Raw genomic sequence first — 6,594 nt, 5'->3', positions numbered from 1 at the left:
GATTCTCAGTACTTTTGGTATGAGAGGAAGAGGAGGGAACACATACACTGACCGGTACACCCACGGTGTTACCAGAGCGTCCACAGCTATTGCCTGAGGGTCCCTTGACCTGGCGCAATATCTGTCCAGTTTTTTGTTGAGGCGGGACGCCATCATGTCCACCTTTGGTTTTTCCCAACGGTTCACAATCATGTGGAAGACTTCTGGGTGAAGTCCCCACTCCCCCGGGTGAAGATCGTGTCTGCTGAGGAAGTCTGCTTCCCAGTTGTCCACTCCCGGAATGAACACTGCTGACAGTGCTATCACATGATTTTCCGCCCAGCGAAGAATCCTTGCCACTTCCGTCATTGCCCTCCTGCTTCTTGTGCCGCCCTGTCTGTTTACGTGGGCGACTGCCGTGATGTTTCCGACTGGATCAATACAGGCTGACCCTGAAGCAGAGGCCTTGCCTGACTTAGGGCATTGTAAATGGCCCTTAGTTCCAGGATATTTATGTGAAGTGACGTTTCCATGCTTGACCACAAGCCCCGGAAATTTTTTCCCTGTGTGACTGCTCCCCAGCCTCTCAGGCTGGCATCCGTGGTCACCAGGACCCAATCCTGAATGCCGAATCTGCGGCCCTCTAGGAGATGAGCACTCTGTAACCACCACAGGAGAGACACCCTTGTCCTTGGAGACAGAGTTATCCGCTGATGCATTTGAAGATGCGATCCGGACCATTTGTCTAGCAGATCCAACTGAAAAGTTCTTGCGTGGAATCTGCCGAATGGAATCGCTTCGTAAGAAGCCACCATCTTTTCCAGGACCCTTGTGCACTGATGCACTGACACCTGGCCTGGTCTTAGGAGTTTCCTGACTAGGTCGGATAACTCCCTGGCTTTCTCTTCCGGGAGAAACACCTTTTTCTGTACTGTGTCCAGAATCATCCCTAGGAACAGCAGACGTGTCGTCGGAATCAGCTGCGATTTTGGAATATTTAGAATCCATCCGTGCTGTCGTAGTACTATTTGAGATAGCGCTACTCCGCCCTCTAACTGTTCTCTGGACCGTGCCCTTATCAGGAGATCGTCCAAGTAAGGGATAATTAAGACGCCTTTTCTTCGAAGAAGAATCATCATTTCGGCCATTACCTTGGTAAAGACCCGGGGTGCCGTGGACAATCCAAACGGCAGCGTCTGAAACTGATAGTGACAGTTCTGTACCACAAATCTGAGGTACCCTTGGTGAGAAGGGCAAATTGGGACATGGAGGTAAGCATCCTTGATGTCCAGAGACACCATGTAGTCCCCTTCTTCCAGGTTCGCTATCACTGCTCTGAGTGACTCCATCTTGAACTTGAACCTTTTTATGTAAGTGTTCAAGGCTTTCAGATTTAAAATGGGTCTCACCGAGCCGTCCGGCTTCGGTACCACAAACAGCGTGGAGTAATACCCCTTTCCCTGTTGTAGGAGGGGTACCTTGATTATCACTTGCTGGGAATACAGCTTGTGAATGGCTTCCAATACCGCCTCCCTGTCGGGGGTAGACGTTGGTAAAGCAGACTTCAGGAACCGGCGAGGGGGAGACGTCTCGAATTCCAATTTGTACCCCTGAGATACTACCTGCAGGATCCAGGGGTCCACTTGCGAGTGAGCCCACTGCGCGCTGAAATTCTTGAGACGGGCCCCCACCGTGCCTGAGTCCGCTTGTAAGGCCCCAGCGTCATGCTGAGGACTTGGCAGAAGCGGGGGAAGGCTTCTGTTCGTGGGAAGAAGCTGTCTGTTGCAGTCTTTTTCCCCTTCCTCTGCCCCGGGGCAGATATGAGTGGCCTTTTGCCCGCTTGCCCTTATGGGGACGAAAGGACTGAGCCTGAAAAGACGGTATCTTTTTCTGCTGCGAGGTGACTTGGGGTAAAAAGGTGGATTTCCCAGCCGTTGCCGTGGCCACCAGGTCCGATAGACCGCCCCCAAATAACTCCTCCCCTTTATACGGCAATACTTCCATATGCCGTTTGGAATCCGCATCCCCTGACCACTGTCGCGTCCATAATCCTCTTCTGGCAGAAATGGACATCGCACTTACTCTTGATGCCAGAGTGCAAATGTCTCTCTGTGCATCTCGCATATATAGGAATGCATCCTTTAAATGCTCTATAGTCAATAATATATTGTCCCTGTCCAGGGTATCAATATTTTCAGTCAGGGAATCCGACCAAGCCACCCCAGCACTGCACATCCAGGCTGAGGCGATTGCTGGTCGCAGTATAACACCAGTATGTGTGTATATACTTTTAAGGATATTTTCCAGCCTCCTATCTGCTGGCTCCTTAAGGGCGGCCGTTTCTGGAGACGGTAACGCCACTTGTTTTTATAAGCGTGTGAGCGCCTTATCCACCCTAGGGGGTGTTTCCCAACGAGCCCTAACCTCTGGTGGGAAGGGATATAGTGCCAATAATTTTTTAGAAATTAGCAGTTTTTTGTCGGGGGTAACCCACGCTTCATCACACACTTCATTCAATTCATCTGATTCAGGAAAAACTACGGGTAGTTTTTTCACACCCCACATAATACCCCTTTTTGTGGTACTTGCAGTATCAGAGATGTGCAAAACCTCCTTCATTGCCGTGATCATGTAACGTGTGGCCCTACTGGAAAATACGTTTGTTTCTTCACCGTCGACACTGGAGTCAGTGTCTGTGTCCGTGTCGACCCACTGAGGTAACGGGCGTTTAATAGCCCCTGACGGTGTTTGAGACGCCTGGACAGGCACTAACTGAGCTGCCGGCTGTCTCATGTCGTCAACAGTTTTCTGTAACGTGCCGACACTGTCACGTAATTCCTTAATTACGGCCATCCATTCAGGTGTCGACTCCCTAGGGGGTGACATCACCATTATAGGCAATTGCTCCGCCTCCACATCATTTTCCTCCTCATACATGTCGACACACACGTACCGACACCCAGCACACACACAGGGAATGCTCTGATAGAGGACAGGACCCACTTAGCCCCTTGGGGAGACAGAGGGAGAGTTTGCCAGCACACACCAGAGCGCTATATATGTATAGGGACAACCTTACAATAAGTGTCTATCCCTTATAGCTGCTTATATCTGTTATTTTGCCAAATAAGTGCCCCCCTCTCTTTTTTACCCTGTTTCTGTAGTTGCAGGATGCAGGGGAGATTCTGGGAGCCTTCCTACCAGCGGAGCTGTGTGGGAAAAATGGCGCTGTGTGCTGAGGAGATAGGCCCCGCCCCCTTCACGGCGGGCTCTTCTCCCGCTTTTTACTGGAAAACTGGCAGGGGTTAAATACATCCATATAGCCCAGGAGCTATATGTGATGTATTTTTTGCCAAATAAGGTAAATTCATTGCTTCCCAGGGCGCCCCCCCCCAGCGCCCTGCACCCTCAGTGACCGAAGTGTGAAGTGTGCTGAGAGCAATGGCGCACAGCTGCAGTGCTGTGCGCTACCTTATGAAGACAGGAAAGTCTTCTGCCGCCGATTTATGGACCTCTTCTTGCTTCAGCATCTGTAAGGGGGCCGGCGGCGCGGCTCCGGGACCCATCCATGGCTGGGCCTGTGATCGTCCCTCTGGAGCTAATGTCCAGTAGCCTAAGAAGCCCAATCCACTCTGCACGCAGGTGAGTTCGCTTCTTCTCCCCTTAGTCCCTCGATGCAGTGAGCCTGTTGCCAGCAGGTCTCACTAAAAATAAAAAACCTATTTAAACTTTTACTCTAAGCAGCTCAGGAGAGCCACCTAGATTGCACCCTTCTCGTTCGGGCACAAAATCTTAACTGAGGCTTGGAGGAGGGTCATAGGTGGAGGAGCCAGTGCACACCAGCTAGTCCTAAAGCTTTTACTTTGTGCCCAGTCTCCTGCGGAGCCGCTATTCCCATGGTCCTTTCGGAGTCCCCAGCATCCACTAGGACGTTAGAGAAAAAAACCAGATATCGCTTTTATATATATATATATATATATAAATGTATATAGATTTCCCCACTCACTGCGCCTTAATTATGTGCCCCCCTCTCTTTTTTTCAGCCCTCTGATGCTCAGCAGGGGAGAGTCCGGGGAGCCAGCGTTCTCTGCAGCCTGTGGAGAAAATGGCGCTGGTTAGTGCTGAGGGATCAAGCACCGCCCACTCGCGCAGCGGGCTTCGGTCCCGCTCGTGAATTTGAAAAAATGGCGGGGATCCGTAGTTTACTGCCTCCGCAGCCTAACTACATACTTTTTTGCCTAAAACTAGGTTTATTGCTGCCCAGGGCGCCCCCCTCTGCGCCCTGCACCCATCAGTGCCATGTGTGTGTGTAAGTGTGGGAGCAATGGCGCGCAGCTTCCTGCTGCGCGCTTACCTCATGAAGATCTGAAGTCTTCTGCCGCCTGATGTCTTCTTATGTCTGACATACTCATCCGGCTTCTTTTTTCCGGCATCTGTGAGGAGGATGGTGGCGCGGCTCCAGGACGAACCCCAGGGCGAGACCTGTGTTCCGACTCCCTCTGGAGCTAATGGTGTCCAGTAGCCTAAGAAGCAGAGCCCTTAAGAAGTGGGTCTGCTTCTCTCCCCTCAGTCCCACGATGCAGGGAGTCTGTTGCCAGCAGAGCTCCCTGAAAATAAAAATCCTAACAAAATTCTTTTTACAGAAAACTCAGGAGAGCTCCCTGTAATGCACCCTATCTCCTCTGGGCACAAGATCTAACTGAGGTCTGGAGGAGGGGCATAGAAGGAGGAGCCAGTGCACACCATACTAGAAAGTTCTTTTAGGTGCCCATGTCTCCTGCGGAGCCCATCTATACCCCATGGTCCTTACGGAGTCCCCAGCATCCTCTAGGTAGTAAGAGAAAAGGGGACGCCGTCTGCTGTAATGTGTAAAAAGGGGGCGCCGTCTGCTGTAATGTGTAAAAAGGGGGACGCCGTCTGCCGTAATGTGTAAAAAGGGGGACGCCGTCTGCCGTAATGTATAAAAAGGGGGACGCCGTCTGCCGTAATGTGTAAAAAGGGGGCGCCGTCTGCCGTAATGTATAAAAAGGGGGACGCCGTCTGCCGTAATGTGTAAAAAGGGGGATGCCGACTGCCGTAATGTGTAAAAAGGGGACGCTGACTGCCGTAATGTGTAAAAAGAGGACGCTGACTGCCGTAATGTGTAAAAGGGGCTCTACCTGGTGTAGTGGCGCTACTGTGCGGTGTAATTTGAATAATGGAGACTATTGTGCACCGTAGTATGAATTGGTATTATTTTGTGGCCACACCCTTTCCCCATGAAGCCACGCGCACTGCCCATATTTTACATATTGGGGCGCGCCAATGCCGTTTCTTGCACACAGCGCTAAAATGCCTAGTTACGGCACTGTGGGTACCCATCAAGTATAATAGCCTACAGCAGCAAGAACCCTTCATCAGGCCCTGATAAGTCTGCACTGCACACCCTGCAAAATGTGATGTGTGAGGGGAGTGTGTGAATTTCTTGTATAAATAAGCATTCTGAATTTTAAGTTTTCTATTTACAAAGCTAGTGTATCCTTACTAGGAAATCAGTAGAAGTGATTTGCACAGGGCCGTAACTACGTGTGTGCCAAGTGGGCTTGGCACACAGCGCAGTTGCCCTGAGGGCGCACGGCCAGCGGCATGTAATGAGTCAAATTGACTCATTACATGCCGCCTCTGCTTTGTGCGCCGTTCTGTGGAGGGAGAAGAGGACCAGCGCCGGGCAGCGGAGAAGGAGGAGGAGGGAGGGGGAGCAGGGAGCCGCAGCAGCGCTATGTCATTGGTAGTAAGCGCCGCTGCAGCATCCCCCTCTCCTTCTGTATTGGCTGCCCGGCGATGCTGTGGATGCTGGGATGCGGTTCCTCCATCCCAGCATCCACAGCAGCGCCGGGCAGCCAATACGGAAGGAGAGGGGGATGCTGCAGCGGCGCTTACTACCAATGACATAGCGCTGCTGCGGCTCCCTGCTCCCCCTTCTCACCTCACTGCATGCACCGAGGAAGCTGCACGAGGAGCCTGACTGCCAGCAGGGAGATGGTAAGTATATCTCTCTTTCTCGCTCTCTCTCAGGGGGTCACCGTCTGCCGCAATGTGTAAAAAGGGGGATGGCTGCCGCAATGTGTAAAAAGGGGGATGGCTGCTGCAATGTGTAAAAAGGGGGACTGGCTGCCGCAATGTGTAAAGAGGGGGCCTGGCTGCCGCAATGTGTAAAAAGGGGGACTGGCTGCCGCAATGTGTAAAAAGGGGGCCTGGCTGCCGCAATGTGTCAAAAGGGGGACTGGCTGCCGCAATGTGTAAAAAGGGGGACTGTCTGCTGTAATGTGTAAAAAGGGGGACGCTGTCTGCTGTAATGTATAAAAGGGGCTCTACCTGGTGTAGTGGCGCTACTGTGCAGCGTAATTTGAATAATGTAGACTACTGTGCACCGTAGTACGAATTGCTATTATTTTGTGGTCACGCCCCTTCCCCGCCCCTATAAATTTTTTGCGCGCCTACGGCACGCACTGCCCCTATCTTACATAGGGGGGTGGGGGGCGCCACTGTCGTTACTTGCACACAGCGCTAAAATGCCTAGTTACGGCACTGGATTTGCATATAACATAATTACAGGAGACTTACTTATTATGAGGA

The sequence above is a fragment of the Pseudophryne corroboree genome, chromosome 2 (genome assembly GCF_028390025.1).
Source record: "Pseudophryne corroboree isolate aPseCor3 chromosome 2, aPseCor3.hap2, whole genome shotgun sequence".
In the NCBI taxonomy this organism is placed as follows: domain Eukaryota; kingdom Metazoa; phylum Chordata; class Amphibia; order Anura; family Myobatrachidae; genus Pseudophryne; species Pseudophryne corroboree.
Note: the sequence above shows the minus strand (reverse complement) of the source record.